Consider the following 17,206-nt stretch of genomic DNA (forward strand, 5'->3'; position numbering starts at 1 on the left):
AGATGGGATTAACATCTACAACTTGTCGACGTTCATGAAGGAGATTTGTGTTTGAGACTCATATTATGAGTTGAAAGCCTTTAAGAGCAAAACTTGAGATTTCCTAGAAAATAAATTCTGCCTCCAGGCTATAGTGTCAACTTCTCTTTTTGTTTCCAGTCTGTTGGCCTTCCCTATAGATTGCAGACTTGCCAGCACCCTGTGATTCCTTAAAATATCTCTTCCTTTCTATATAGAATATTGGTTCTGTTTATCTGGAGAACTCTGACTGATATACACCCTCTTCCTTATAAAGACTCCTTCATATCAATCCGATATTTCTTTCTGCTTAATTTTTTCAACACATTGTCATCCAGTGTGACTTCCCCCTGGTGTCTCTATGTGCTAATACCCTAGTCAACCCCTGACTTCTTTCACTAGCATGATCTGGAAGAAATATAAGAATACTAAGGATAGAGTTGCCTTGAAGCTGAGTGCTTGTGAAAAGTAGAGACTATGTTTAATTGTTTTCATAAGTTTCCATGAAAAATCATCTGTAGTGAATTTTCATATGCTCACCCGCTGCCACTATAATGTTTAAATTTTTAGCAAAGGAGAGAGAAGGTTCAAGAATAGAGAGACAGTATCAGATGGTAAGGAACACTGGAGGCCAGGTTCAGTACTACAGCTGGTCAGAGCCTCAGACGGCCAATGCCTTTGCCTTTCTAAGTGAACAGACCAACTAACAATGAAGTACCTCATCTCCAGGTGACAATGCCAGTAAAAATAACCTCTGCCTTCAAGATGGTACCTAGATGCAATTGTTCTTAATAACTCGCTTGTTAGATATTTTAAATAAAATACAGACAGGTAGTTTGAGATTATCTGCAACCTTTAAGCTGAGCAAAATTTCCTTCAAAGAAATTTGCTAATGCTTAAATAGAAAAATAATGTATTATTAGCAAATGGATTAGAAATTGTATGTATTGGCTATGGTTGAAAATACTGAAGATGTATAAACTAAAGAAGATATAAGAGATTAAATGTCACAACTGCCATCAAGTATTTTAAAGGCAGTGGGGAAAAATTTACAAAAAAATAATAATCTATTTTTATAATCCACAGTATTTTGATAGGTATATAAACAGAAGTTTTCAATGCTCAAAAGTTTACAAAACACATTTGTATATATTAACTAATATCAACTCACTCTATAGAAAAGAAAGCTGAAAAGTAATACTTAATCCAGTTACCCAGCCAATAGCTGCTGAACATAAATTAAGCATTCATAGTCTAACACAAAAATGATCACTTCTAACTAAAATTAACAATTATCTTTCCACTGCATCACACTGAGGAGAAAGAAATAATATTTATTTTGTATTACGCCAGAGGACATAGCAGGATAGCAGATTGTGGAGAATGAGGAACAAGGAATTTCCAAAGGAAAGAACAATCTGACATTGCCTTTTAAAGAAATGAGCTCTACTCACCCAGCAGCTCACTCCTTTGTCCCTGGAAATGATAAAAAAAAATCCAGTCACTGATTGTAAAGGATGTAAATTTATTTCCTATTGCTGCTCTAACAAATCACCACAAACTCAAGGGTATAAAACCACAAAAATTTATTATCCTACAGTTCTGGAGACCAGAAGTCTACATGGGTTCCAGTAGGTAAAACAAAGGTGTCAGCAGGGCAATTTACCTCCTGGAGGCTCTTGGAAGAATGTCTTCTCTTGCCCTTTTCAACTTCTAGGGGTCACCCACATTCCCTGGCCCTTGGCCCCTTCTTCCATTATCAAAGCCAGCAACATGCCATCTCCATGACCATTCTTCCACTGTCACATCTCTGACTAGCCAGGGAAGGGCTTCTGCTTTCAAGGACTTCGTGATCACACTGGGCCAACCTGGATAATCCAGGATAATCTCCCCATGTCAAAATCCTAAACCTAATCACATCTGCAAAGTCCCTTTTGCCTTGTAAGTTCATATATCCACAAATTTCAGGGAACAGGACATCTTTGTAGGGGTCACTATTCTACCTATGACAGTATATTATAAGAGATATTTACAAACATCATTTAAAAAGAACTAATTGTCACTAGCAATTAGATTCAATTTATTCATTGAGGATTTTGAAGAATTCTGTGACTTGTACTTCTTGTCCATTCAGGTAATATTTTAATGGAGTAGGAGAGGGGTTCCTCTGCAGCAACTCTACTTTGCTAAGTTTTTCAAAAAGGATAAATTCACTCAAAAGCACATGCTTTACATTTAAGGGCAGCTTCTTCCCTTACCTCCTGAGTTAACGCAGACAAAGAGCCTATCAGATGAGCCTGTAAATTCTGCTCTCAGCTTCCGCTCCTGGGTCATGTCTGTCTTTGCAGAACCAAGGAAAGGATGAATCTGTTCTAGTTTGCAAGTTGCCAGAATGTGATATACCTGAAATGGAACAACTTTTAAAAAGGGGAATTTATTAAGTTGCAAGCTTACAGTTCTAAGGCTGTGAAAATACCCAAATTAAGGCATTCGGGGAATGATTCTTTGGTTCAAGAAGGCCAATGATGTTCAGGGTTTCTCTCTCAGCTGGAAAGGCACTTGATGATTTCTGCTAGCTTTCTCTCCTCATTTTATAAGGTTTCTCTGGGGCCATTTTCCTTCTTCTCTAAAGGTCTCTGGCTCTGTGGGCTCTGTGGGTTCTGGTGGCTCTTTCCAAAATGGCTCCATCTTAAAGGGTTCCAATAAGCAACACCACCTTGAATGGGTGGAGACACATCTCCATGGAAACCATCTAATCAAAAGTTACCACTCATAATTGGGTGGGTAATATCTCCATGGAAACAATAAAAAAGATTCTACCCAGCAATGGTGAATAAGTATTAAAGGACATGGCTTTTCTGGGGTACATAATAACTTCAAACCAGCAGGGCATCCCACTCAGAAAGGCCCTCCAGGCTCAGAAGTTTTTACATGATATGTCTTTCCCTCATCCAAGCTTTTGCCCTTACTTACGATAGGAGATGGGGAATTTGGAAGAGAAAAAGAGGAGAATTGCCTGACATTCCTTCTGCAAGCTGGGTGGAAGATATTTTCATTTCTTCTCCATTTTCCTGTCTTTAATAAATTTGCCTATTTCTTTGTTCTTTTTTTTTTTTTTATTTTTAATGTCTCCTGTGGGTCCTATCCCTGTCTTTGATTCTTTCTGCAATGCCCAGATAAAAGGCTGAAATTAGGGTTTGTCTGTGAATTGCCCTTGGGATAAGAACTTCCATTTATATTTCCATTATCAGGAAATTACATGATATCACCTTTGGCTTACTCTACAAGTGGCAAGTGTTTATATAACTTTGGTTTCAGTTAGTGGATCAATTTGTCTCACATGGCAAAACCTTTACAGCATTCAATCCCGATATAAATGACTGATATATGATATTTACTTAAAATACAACCATCCACAGATTAGATTCTTTGAAAGCTAACTTTATTCTTCAAAGATGGTGGAAACCATTCATTCTTTGAGGTAGTGTAATAATAAGGCAAATGGCATATTAGTTTGTGCAAAGAATCACCCATCTACCTGCTTCTGGCACGAGCAGGAAGTTCTGCGAATGAGCATGGTAAACCAAGAGCTGCATTTACTGTCTGTTCATATTCTACCATACAGTATTTATCTACATTCTTCTGAGTCCTTTGATCAGAATTCTCACTTATCATTATCTCTATGAATCTTATTAGGAAGTAATGTGCAAAAATCAAGGCTGAAAGAATCTGTTTATTATTAAGGCATGGCATATTTAATACATGTTCTAAAACAATTTTCTCAGTTCTGAAATAATGGTTTATTCCTTATTATTAGTTTTAATAATGGTTTTAACTCAAAACAAAGAGAATAGGATTTGCTTTGAACAGATTAATAATTAATGATACTAGTTCACAATACTAGAATTATCTGCAATTCCCAAATCCCTAAAGTTCTGAAAAGCCAAAATAATTTTAAAATTTGTCACCCAAACTCATTGACCAAGTTCATTTCCATCTGCACTAATGGAAAACTGTGTGTAGTCTTAATTTATCTATTTATCTCAATTATAAATATTCATATATTTCATTGCAGAAATACTAATGTGATTATAGAATGCTCTTTTACATGCTGCCAGAGGTATAATATATCATATGATTATATGAACCCTATTGCTTTTTTGGGGGGTGGGGGTACATGGTCCAGAAATTGAACACATGTCTCTCGCATGGAAGGTAAGCATTCTACACTGAACCACCTGTACACCCTACCCTATTGTTTTGTTTATTTATTTATTTATTTAGTTAGTTAGTTAGTTAGTTAGTTAGTTATTTGCCTGAGCAGGCACCAGGAATCAAACCCAGATCTCCGGCATGGCAGGTGAGAACTCTGCCCACTGAGCAACTGTGGCCCGCCCTACCCTATTGTTCTCAAGTTCAAAATTTTTAGATTCCCAAACATATATCTTCTGTAAGAGTTTTGCCTAAGGGATTATGGACTTATATTTGGTAATAATACTTTATATTACAAGATCATGTATCTGCAGGTTCATATTTGACTGCTATCTACATGCCACCAAAAGAAGTACTCAATATGGTGAATAGATCCACAAAAAAATTAAAAGTAGCTATAGAGAAATTTTCAGGCTTTAACACTTCCTAACTAATAAACAGTTGGATATTGTGCTGGTTCAAAAGAATGTATGTCCCCTAGAAAAGCCATGTTTTAATCAAGATCCAATTTTGTAAAGGCAGAATAATCCCTATTCAATACTGTATGTTTGAATATGTAATCAGACCATCTTCCTGGAGATGTGATTTAATCAAGAGTAGTTGTTGAACTGGATTAGGTGATAACATGTCTCCACCCATTTGGGTGGGTCTTGTTAAGTTTCTGATGTCCTATAAAAGAAGAAATATTTTGGAGAATAGAGATTCAGAGAGAGCAGAGAATGCTGCAGCACCATGGAGCAGAGCGTTCACGAGTCAGCGACCTTTGGAGATGAAGAAGGAAAATGCCTCCTGGAGAGCTTCATGAAACTGGAAGCCAGGAGAGAAAGCTAGCAGATGACGCTGTATTCACCATGTGCCCTTCCAGCTGAGAGAGAAACCCTGACTGTGTTTGCCATATGCCTTCTCACTTGAGAGAGAAACCCTGAACTTCACTGGCCTTCTTGAACCAAGGTATCTTTCCTTGGATATCTTTGATTGGACATTTCTATAAACTTGTTTTAATTGGGACATTTTCTCGGCCTTAGAACTGTAAACTAGCAACTTACTAAATTTCTCTTTTTAAAAGCCATTCCGTTTCTGGTGTATTGCATTCTGGCAGCTGGCAAACTAGAACACGTATATACAGTAGGGAAAATTGCCTTTGTTCAGTTTAAGGAAATTCATATATTCATCTAATATGTGTTGATTGTGCTAGGTACTGTTAGAAAAGCGAAACTATTGACTACCCCAAAATTAGAAAAATATTAATCCCTTATCTGAAAACTTTTGCATAAATCATAAAACTGACTCTTCCACATATTTTAAATCAATTCCATTTTTCCTTAACTACCTTTAATCATTAAACATGATAAAACTCATTAAGGTGTTGAATGCTTTTACAAATATTATTACTCTTACTGTTATCGTTATCTTTTATTTTATTCTCTAAAGATTTTAGTATAGTTATGTAAAAGCATCAAAAACATCTTTAGAAGTTTAAATTAGGAATTTATCCTGAACTCAAAACTCTCGTCTGATGTTTATCTGAATTTCTTTGATCTAGCATCATACTGAATTTGTAAAGAGAAGCAGCAGTCTTCTCTTTGCAAATATTTGCTTCTGATAAGATCAAAAGTTCAGTAAAAATAAAGTTTTCTCAAGGGACTTAGAAAAGATTTCTTCCAGGCTAGGTTGGAAAATCATGTGAAATCAAAAGGAGGGGAAACATTTTATCTGAGCCACTCAGAAACCCTAAAGAGAATTATTTCAGTTCAAAACCTCCGTCAAAGTTCTTGGATGTGGAGCCAAAAATTAATCTTGGTCTTATTAACAAGGATATGTGTATTTATCAAGAATACTTATCTGAATTTCTTAATTAAAAATAGCTTCTGGTTATTTCAAAAGCAGTATAATGCTGTGATGGTTAAATACGTGTGTTAATTTGGCCAGATTTTACTGTCCAGTTCTTTGACCAAGCAAGCACTACCCTGATTGCTACTGTGAGAACATTTTATGGACTTAGTCATCAATAGGTTGATTGTGTCTATGGCTAATTACATCTACAATCATCTGAGGAGATGCCTTCAACAATGAGAAAAGGCTCATCCAATCAGATGAAAGCTTTACAAGAAGTACTGATTTCAGCAGTCAAAAGAGAGACTTTCCATCTCTACTTCAGCCAACCAGCTTTTCCCAGGGAATTCACTGAAAACCTTTTTCAGTGAAAGCCCTACAGAATTAGGATTTCTTTATTCCCTCAGTCACGTGAGACAATTCTTACAAAAAGCTTATGAAATTGATAGATGTCTCCTGTTGGTTTTGTTCCCCTGAAGAGCCATGATGAATACAAACACCTATATATATAAAGAGACAAACAAAAGAAAATGATGGTGTCATACTTTTGCTATCCAAAGATAGCATCATCTAACCCTGGAATATACCTCCAGATCTTTTTCATTTTGTACCTACATCATTAGAGTTTTACCAAACCAAGTTCATACTGTAAATGATATTCGTAAGCTATCATTGTGCAACTTGTTATGCCAAAATTGTTATCCTATGTAATATAAAATTTCATCAATTGCTTGAAAAAATCCTCTTAAGCTGGTTTGCCCAAATCAAGATCCAAATTCATGAGTGTGCATTGAAGTTGGTTGTGATGTTCATTAAGTCTCTTAATTTAGCACAGTTTACTTCCCAATCCCTCTCTATTTACATTACACCAACTTATTGGATTTGTCTACCTTTTGGATTTGTCTAGCTATGTCCTTGTAGGCTTCCTTACTTTGATCCTCTAGTTCCTGTTGCTCCTACTAACTTGATAGGAAACTCAAAACTTGATAGAGTCACACAAGATATCATTGCCTAGAGTTCATTCTCGTGAAGTTACTTCATACTTTATCACATCAGGTGGCATGAGTCTGTTTGACAACTGCTAGTCATGGGGAACTGGCAACTAACAGTTTGGCCCCTCCACGTACAGTTAGGTTTTTCTACATGCTCCTTGAAACTAGTCTACATGGGGTTATGTTAGCACAATGCAAACTTCCAGTTCCCCATCAATGATGGGCATAATGCTTTTAGCAGCGCTTAATAATCCCTGGCTAAGTGGTGGTATAATGATGATTTTTCTAGTTCTATCATTTGTTTCATTACTGTCCCTATAAGTTGCATTCTCTTATTGCAAAGAGCTTTCTTCCCCACCTGGAGCTATGTGGTTACTTCACTTATAGTTCTTAAGGAAGGAAGAATTAAGGCACTAATAGTAGGAGTTTAAATTGTTTTTTTCTGGCTTTCTCTTTTCTGAGTTTCATGAATCAATGTATTTTGTTGATTAAATGTGTTCCCATCTACTACAACAGGACTCCTGGGTCCTTCTGATGTGACCTCATCAGTCTATGGATGCTACCTTGTTTTACAGCACATGATCCCAAGTTCATTTTATACCTCCCTGTGCTCCTTGCATATCCATTTCACCAAGGAGAGAGTGATTTGCTCATAAATAACTGAAGGAGCCTAAAGTTTGTCTCCTAATAATTTTGATGAGATGGCAATTTTAGTGTTAAATAAATATAAAATTAAAAGTCATTTTATCAATTCCTGTTGATTAAAGACACTCAGATTTAAAAAGCTAAACTGTTACTAGAATGAAAAGCACATTATTCCAATTAATATGTTCATATTTATACATGAAAATCAAAGTGCAAGGAAATAATCAAATGAAGTTTTAGGTTTTTATTCAGAATTATAAAAATTTGCTTACATAAATTTTAGACATGAAGCTAGACTGATCTAAGCTGAGGTCTGTACTTCCTCTCTCTTGGGACAGAATCTAAACTCCCACAATTAAGAGTTCAGGCCCATCTGTTACTAACAACATTCCTATAATATTTGAAATGATTTATTGGGAGTCAACTGGATGATGGTACAGACAGCTGGACGTGGGACATACAAGAAGAAGGGTATTCTTTGCAAGATGGAATTGGCCATCAGAAATAAATTAGCTAAACAGTTCTTTCTGTCCTACAAGCTCCCCTGCCCTGATAGTAGATCCCTTTTAATATTGGGATATAGTTTTACCAAAAAAAAATCTGCTGTTTATTTGAAATTCAAATATAATTGGGTCTCCTGCATTTTATCTGGCAATCCTACTCTGAAAGCCATTCCTTAATTGGATGTAGGGGACATATTGTTCTCCCTGTCTCACCTAACACCAGTAGTCCACCTGCAGAAGCCTTGATGCCTCTGCTTAGGTGTCCGTTACTCACCTGCTATAGCTGCTCCTGGACCTCAGGCTAAACAGGGATCTTATGATATTGGTTTCCACACTTTATTCAGATCTTATGTCCCTAAATGCTTGACCAAAACACAACCAAACCTTACTCTCATTCACAGATTCAGATATTCTATTTTTTATGGTCCTCACATCTTCTCAGATTTTGACTCTAGCCCTCCACATTCTGAGGCACTTTCTTACTGCCCAAACCCAAAATTTGATAGCTTGGATGACCTTTATACATGAAAGGAATCCTAACCTGGTATTAGTAGGACTTTCCTTTTTGATAGGAATGGTAGTAGATTGCATTGTAACTGTGCCTATTTTGACTTATGACAAGTGGCTATACTGGTAATTATGATTTAAAGGTTCTTTTTGTTTGTTTGTTTAGTAAGCTTTGAATTAGATTACCTCTATCCAAAGTTAAACTACATGGGTGTTGGCATGTGGACCGTTATGACTGGACTATCTTGATCTTGGACACACAGTAGAATCACTCAAAGAGCTTTGTTTTCCTTCTTCTTTTTTTTTTTATAAAAGGCTTTGGCCTCACGCCCAGAGAATATAATTTGATTACTCTGGGATTTAACTAAGGCAATTGTGTATTTTAAAGTTTCTTATTCATTCTAACATGCATCACAATTAAGAACCAACCACGCAAATGACATCAAATTATCACAACTGAAATTTCTCATTGAGGGTGGAAGAGTCTAATTTTGAAGAAGTGGAGAAGTTCCTGGTGCGTTTTTTTAAATAATAACACTAAGCAAAAAGAAGGGGTTTCTAGGCAGGTGAATGAGCAAGCAAAAGACCAGTGAAGGAATATAAAATATGCTTAAGAAATGAAGAGTAGACTGGTTTGGCAGGAAGTACCCCTTAAAAACAGATGTATACATTTCAGCATGAGATCCTTACATTGGCTCACCAAACTTACAGGTTATAGAGTCAATCCTAAAGTGCTAAAGACAATGGAATTAACTTTGAAAATCTGTTGTACATTGGGTACAAAAGTTAAATAAAATGACCATGTTTCTATCAATTAAAATAAAGAATGATGCCAGAGAAGCACTGGATTAGAGTATTGGCAAGCATTCATTCAGAAACCAGTAGCTAATGATATGGATGGATAATTTAGGATGATAAGGAGAGCACGAGTCAGGATGTTCTAATGGTTCAGCTTGACATTATGTTCAATTTGGATAGCAAACCCCATTCCTGGGTAATGCAACTTTGTAATGGACTTGTTCCAATGGATTTGTGCTTGTGTGTACATACCACCACAATATACCTTCTCAAACTCACCTTCTCAAACTCACCAATGTCTCCTATAATAATGGTTTCCCTGTTCATTCAGTCCTCTCTTTCTTCTAGCTGGAGAAGAGTTGAGAACATTTCTTCCTGCACATTTTAAGGAAATCTAGATTATAATGATAGAAATTATGGTAATCACTTTTTTCAGCTATGATGACGAGCCAAAAAGTAAATATTTCTGGGAATTTATTCCCAGAGTGAAATGGCCTAAGTCATTTCCCCTTCTTCTTCCTCTTTTTATCAGCTTATCATCATCATCATCATTATTATCATCCTTCAAAGAGTGACAAATTATAACTGGGAGTTGCTGTCTTCCAGAAAGTCTTAATAAATGAAGAGAACTGGGCCTTCACCCTGTACACATGTGGATCTAGAAGCCTTATAGAGCTGTTCCTCCTTCTTCCAATCATAGGAACATGATTTGGGCTCAGAATGGTCTTCAGGTATGGACCTGTGGAAGAAGGTGGCATAGGTGATAGCTGTGAGCAAATTGCTGAATTCATACAAAGTAAGGTTTTGGAGAAATGGTAGAGATATGGGCCACTTGCCTTTTCTATTTTCCTATGGGTTCACATCCAAAGAATTGATGTTGTCACATCCTTAAACCAGCTATGTCTTAGTCAACCTTGTAGAGTAGACCCTTTATTCACTTAGGAACCAAAGAAAACAACTTTGTTTTAGCAGCATCTTGAGGAATAATTTAATTTTTCTCATCTTAGAAAGATAATTAGCAACTTTTCTACCTAAAACCTTTTTTTCGAAATATATTACTGAATTTTCCATAAGGACAGAAATAGATCTATCTTATGTATGAAATAGCCTCAATGTTCTACTGTGCCAACTTCAAATCAGATGCTTAATAATAGATAATAATAATAGTTAATAATAGACTGGCAAAAAAACTGAATGAAGGAATGAATGTACAGACAAACGAAGGAAGAAAGGAATGAAACCAAAAAGAGAAAGTGACTTTGCAAAACAAAGAAATGTGATTTGTTACCTAGGGTAAAAGTTCATCAAAACAATGTTTTAAATGTGAATTATCCTAAATAGAAAATAAATTGGCTAAGGAACAGTTTGTCATACACAGAAACTTAGGAAGGATCCATTATTTTAAGGGTCCTAGTTACAAAGAGACTTAGAATTAATTTACCACATAGAAGCAAAGACTAATAAAGCACATAGCATAAAAAGAGAAAAATGAGTCAACTTCTCAGATGAATGCATATGTTTCTCAGCAAAAAGCATATAAATACTCTAGTAAAAGATAAGCACCCTCACATAACCTATGGCTATTAGCAAATTTAGTTAATGATAATGGAGATTAATGTATTATTAGGAAATTTTTTTCATTCTCATTTCTTGAATAAACATGTGACTCACATTTTGCCATAAAATCAAAATCATTCATGAAAAGATGAGAGAGAATCATTTGAGTTGATGCTAGACTTTTTTCTGCTGCATTATACATGAGCAATTTGCCAAATTGCCAACTAACTGTCTAGAGGCCCACTTTTTAATACGCGGATGAGATAATGCAGCCATGCAAATGACAGTAGCAGGAGAGGTTCACCTTGCATTAGCCTTGACTCATCACAATAAATTTAAAATGTTACCAGAAATAGTTGTCTGCTTTTTGTAAGTGGCCTAGATGCCTTAATTTAAACATTTGCATGTTCAAATGCCTGACGGAGGGCATTCTGTTTGCCTAAAAAGATCTATCTCTCGAAGAAAAAAACATCCTCCAAGGACAAAGAGGCAGAGCTGGAACCTGGAAGCATCATCAGGTGATTTTGTACTTCTTCCTGCATTGAGAAACCCATTAAGTATAATGCAAAATTGTGAGGCAATCAGTATTAATGAGATTCTTCTTTACATTTGCTTCCAACCACAGTCTCCTTATTATATCTTTACTGCATAAGGATAGCTACCAGCTTTCCCATCTTCTTTACGTATTGAAATATATTTTGTATCTACTTCAATCATTTACTCAATGATGTGGAATCATAAATGAATAAATGAAATAATGGGGAGGAAAGTGAATTAGTTAAAATGACATGTTTTAAACTGAGACATCTCTAAGTGAGAATTTTGGTTTCACTGCTTTATTCTGGCGAGATTTATATCTCGACAAGGGACCTAATCTCTTTGAGCCCCAGTTTCTATATTTGATGTGGAGATAACAATTCTTATATCACAGGGCTGTGGGGAGGAGTGAGATAAAACATGAACGTTCTTGTTGCAGTATTAGGAACCCCTGATTTACAAAGGAGGTGTGAAAGATAATGGGGATGCACAGAAGAATAAGCACACTTCCATCCCTCCAGAAGCTTAGTCTTGTGGAAAAGTTATATATGAACAAAATTAGAGCATCGCCCATATTTCTAATCACATCAGTAGGGAGAATCATCTAGGATTCATAGAGGATTTTTTCATCTCAGCTCTATCAATGCCATTTTCAAATGTTTGTTTTGCTTCCATCTATCTCTATTTGAAACATCCTCTATGGGAAGTTACTTATAATTTACTTAGAAAAGCAGTTCTCTTTTCCTTTTTCCTTATAAGGATAATGCAAGCTTTTTTTAAATGTACTATAGAGAATCCTCTCAAGACACCTACATAAATATTGGCAGGATAGCATGTATAATGAAAAATTCAACTAAAAATCAAAATTTTATGGGATCAATACCAAGTGAATGTCACAGACCAAAAAGTCCTACAGAAGTAAATCTCTGCTTCTGACATTTTATATTTCAAGCTCAATTCTTAAGGATTTAATATTAGCGATGATAATCTATTTTGGTACCACAATGTATAAATGATGTATTAGCCAAGACAGATGAAGTCATGCTACAATAGCAAAAACTCAAAATCCTAATGGTTCACAAGAAAAAGTATTTGTTTCTTGCTCGCAGGCTAACAGGTTCCCCTGTCACCAACCTAGGCTTCATGGTATGCCACAATGAGGGTAGAGAGCACAGAAAATTAGTCACCATTTTGTGGTTGAACCATGTCAACACTAACACATGCTCAAGTAATAATCCCCAAACCTGTGAATTCATATAAATAAGATACGTGACATCATTTGTAAATAGAATCTCTGAAGATCCAATTATGATGAGACCCAACTGCAAAAGGGTGAGCCTTAATCCAGTATGACTGAAATCTTTATGAGCACAGGAAATTTCAACACTGAAGTACAAACCACAGGAGGAGACAGAAAGAGAGAGAGCACCATGTGATGGAGGCAGAGACCAATTACCAACAAGCTACCACCAGAACATGACAGACTTCAGAGAAGACATGTGCTACTAATACCTTGATTCTGGACTTCCAACTACAAAATGTGAAGCAATATATTTATGTCATTTAAGCCAACTAATCTGTGGTATTTGTTATTGCAGCTGTGGCAATGTATCCACTTGGAAATGATATACTTCTGCTCACTTTTCATTAAGTAAAGCAAGTCACTTGGCCACCCCTACCTTCAGGGCATGTGTGCCTGGAAAGAAAGGGGAATTGGTCATGAATGGCACCTATCCATATCTGCCATTTTGTTTGCTCTCCTTTCCAAACACAGCTCATCCCTACAAAGGCACCCAAAGTTCCATTCAGTACATATCTGAGCTCTGCTGGGTGTGTGGTAGTGTCTTCATCAGTATGAATATAGTCAGAGACCTAGGAACTACACAAAGTGCTTGCCATCTCCATATAGCCAAAACACAATGGTGGAATAGGGACTGGTGACCTGCAGCCAACACTCCCCCTTTGGAAAGTGAAGAATGGAGTGCACACTTCTACTGCACTGGGGAAACTCTGAAATCCTACTGGGCAGACCTTGCATGAACCACTGAATCCAGAAGGGGAGTATGTCATGATTTGTCTCTTTGGGAAGAACTCCTAATTTCCCTTTTCAGAGGAGTCTCTTCTCCATGTTTCCTGGTTTCAGCTTGGAGAACCTACCCATCTATTTTCTTCCTCAATTACGTCTGAAGAAAGTGCTAGGGATTACTCTCCATGGGGAATGTAAAGCTTTCTCCCACCATTTCCTGCTTAGAAGTGAGTTCTTCAAGGGTCTTCTTGTTCCCATCAGAAAACACAGTCCTAAATAGTCAGGCCGGCTTGATCCCACATCAATCAGACAGAAACAATCTTTTTATCTTGGCAAGAAGGTGAGTTTATTGAAGATGCATCATCAAGGAACTAGAGGAAAAATTTTTCAAGACCAGTTCAAGTGGTGAAGAGTGGTTTGGGCATTTGTAACCCCAAACAGACAGAAATGGTTAGGGATCAGAAGAAAGCAAAAAAAAAAGAAGAGGAAAACTGTTTGGTCAATATGTCCTGTTATCTTGTGTTACCTTGCAGACTCCTCTTGTTGACTATTTGGACCTTTGATCTTGTCCTTCAAAATGGAGGAAAGTACTGATATTAGTTCATATGATGTTTCATTCTTGCAAGCAGAGCAGGGAAGTGTTTCTGAGAACAGAGAGTACGTTTTCTGAGATTAGACCATCAACAAAGGCTTTTCATGCATAAAATAACTTCAAGACTGCTTGAATGAAGTGATTACATAAAAAAAAACAATATTCTTCTATACTAAGCATCCTAGCTAAAGGATTATATTGAGTATTTTTTCCTATTTATCCAACTATCAATCATACATCTAGAATAATCTCAGCCCCCTGCTCCTTTGCCAGTAAAGTTGTGTAACATTGTAGCCAGTTTCTTATCCTCTTGTTTCTAGTGTGCAGTGTGTGCCAGAAGCCACACCCACATTCTTTTGGGAATGGATTCCAGAACTGGTATACTTTAATTTCTTGACTCTTAGGTTAGCCTCACTGTTTAGTGTTGGGGACCTGGGGCCCATTAAAATTGCAGTGGGAGAATAGCATTTGTTACTCTTTATCCACTGCTTTGAATTTGATCCAATTTAAAAAATTACTGGGTGCCATACTCTATAACTCTGATCCTGTTCTTGAAGCATTTTAAATGGTTGAAAGGTACCGGGCATTTGGAAGACTTTATCAATTTTATCTTTTACTGTTTGAGGTTAGGAAAGTTATTGCCTACTTTGCTAGGCCCTCAGTTTTTGCTATATACTCCTTTTTATTTTTGCCTGAAAAATGGTCAATTATTTTCTAAGCGCAACTGTATTTTATAATACCTTGTCAAACGAAGGGAATGGCCATTAATGCTATTAGTGTTATGTTTTTCAATTTATGCAACAGTAAGTTCATTAGATACATAGTCTTCTTCCTAAGGTATTGGCAAATATTTTGCCGCTGCATAGTAGAGAGAACCCTTTACCATGAGGGTTCATAGTACGTGAATCTTTCACATCCATATCCTTACTGTCTAAACTGATCAGGTGAATGTCACACACTTATTCTCTTTGTAATAGTCATATCCTTCTTCCGTTTGCCACTTTCTTCATTTGTTGGGAGAGATTAGATAATGCTCCTATGACAGCATCCAAATCTCAGTGGGTTTAAGCAGCAAATGTTTATCTCTTGATTATGTCTCATGTCTAACAGAGGTCAGTGGTACTAGTGGGAAAAGGGGAAGTCTCCTGACTGACAGAGGTTATTTCAGCTCACAGTGCCATCATATGCATTAAATGAGGGCGAAGAGCTTGTGATGGAGGTATAGGGATAGCAGAATCATGTCCTGGCACAAAAATACTTCTACCCCAAAGCTTCACATCTGTGCTTGGCTAAAGCAAGTCGCATGAACACCTTTAACTTCAAGGTGGTCTGTGAATAGCAGGGGAATCTTGGAAAGCAGTGATAATATATTCCACAATTAGTGAAGAAGGAGGACACCTGATAAGTAGTCTGAGAAATAAAATATTCACTTTATGTATATATGATACATATATAAAATTATCCTACCCTACTTTACTTTTTTGTCAACTTTTTAATTGGAGAAGTTGTAGCTTTACAGAAAAATCATGTAAAAAGTAAGCATTTCCATATACCCCCTATTGCTACTCCACTTTGCTTTTCAATGAATTGGTCTATAGATTTAATTCTGAAGCACAGACCCAACTATTCACATTACTGAGCTGAGCCCCACCTAACATAATTAGTTCCAGCATGGGTCCTCTTACTCTTGGAACAAGGAAGAGAAAGAAACATTCAGTTCCTGAAACTGCATTTCTGTGATAGATGAAAGGAATGGAACCATCTTAGATATCCTTTTAGATTTGCTGTGCTTTGACATGTAGTTATCCTAAGCACATCCAAACTACATAAATATATATGCATGCATATTTATTTTGTTTGTATTTATTTATTTATTATGTGGAAATGGTGGGGGTAATGAGTTGGAAAGGGACACTGGTTTGCATTAACTATTTTCTCTTAGTTAAGAATGTTTGCCCCAGTTACTACAATTTTGTCTGATCCCAGAAAGGAATTCAACACCACTGGGCAGGGGGAAGGGACACACAATGCACATTTAAAGTGGATCTCTCTCTCTTCTGACACATCCTTCAATCTCATGATGCCCATCAGAAACACATTTTACTCCTGAAAATCTGAAGCCACATTCTCTTATATTGATTCTTGTATGACAGAGTTTGTACTCCTCTAGATGGCAACTCCCAAGCAAGTACCTTTATTTGAGGTTATTAGTTTTTTAAAAATACTTCAGAATAACTTTAAACTTTGGTCAGAGACCATTTCATAATACTAGATTCTGAATCTCTTTTTCTTAAAGGTGACATATTTAGGATATTGACAATTTTATGACTATAGTCCTTTATCAATAAGTCAGAAAAGCCTGAGTTTTTGTAAAGCCAGATCATATAACCCACAAACTAGTCTTTCCTGAATTTTAAGCTCTTTTGATGATGAAACCATTACATCATTAGAACCATCATTTGATGAATCTGGCAGCTGTTTCTCTTCACTCCTTCTGGATACCAGCATCTTACAGGAATGGTAGGAGTTGTCAGGGAGATCAAAGGCCCGGTAGTTTAGGGAAGGAGTAACCAGGTCTAAAGAGAAGTCAGGTTTGAGGACCTGCAGGGCTGGGGTTAGCCCATGGAGATCGACAAGTGTGCAACAGCAAGTGTGCAAACAGGATCAAAGGGCAGATGTTTGTGTGTTAAGTCCACATGGAATGGTATTTAACACATGGGCTGTGGAAGCGACTTATTGAGTCAGGCATCCCAACAGCTCACAAACTTCTCCTGTGGGCACTGGGGTCTCAGCCCATCCTAAGCAATGGGAGGCATCACCCAGAAAGACAGACAGGATTTCCTCTCACCAAATTTCCATTCTAGTAGGGGATAGGGAGTTGGGGGAGTTGAACTAACAACGAAATAAGCAAAAATAGCAGTAAGTGCTAGGATGGGCTAATCAAAAGCATTGTTTGATAGGAGCCAAGTAGACTACTTTGGGGTGG

Source organism: Tamandua tetradactyla, chromosome 12 (genome assembly GCF_023851605.1).
Source record: "Tamandua tetradactyla isolate mTamTet1 chromosome 12, mTamTet1.pri, whole genome shotgun sequence".
Classification (NCBI taxonomy): domain Eukaryota; kingdom Metazoa; phylum Chordata; class Mammalia; order Pilosa; family Myrmecophagidae; genus Tamandua; species Tamandua tetradactyla.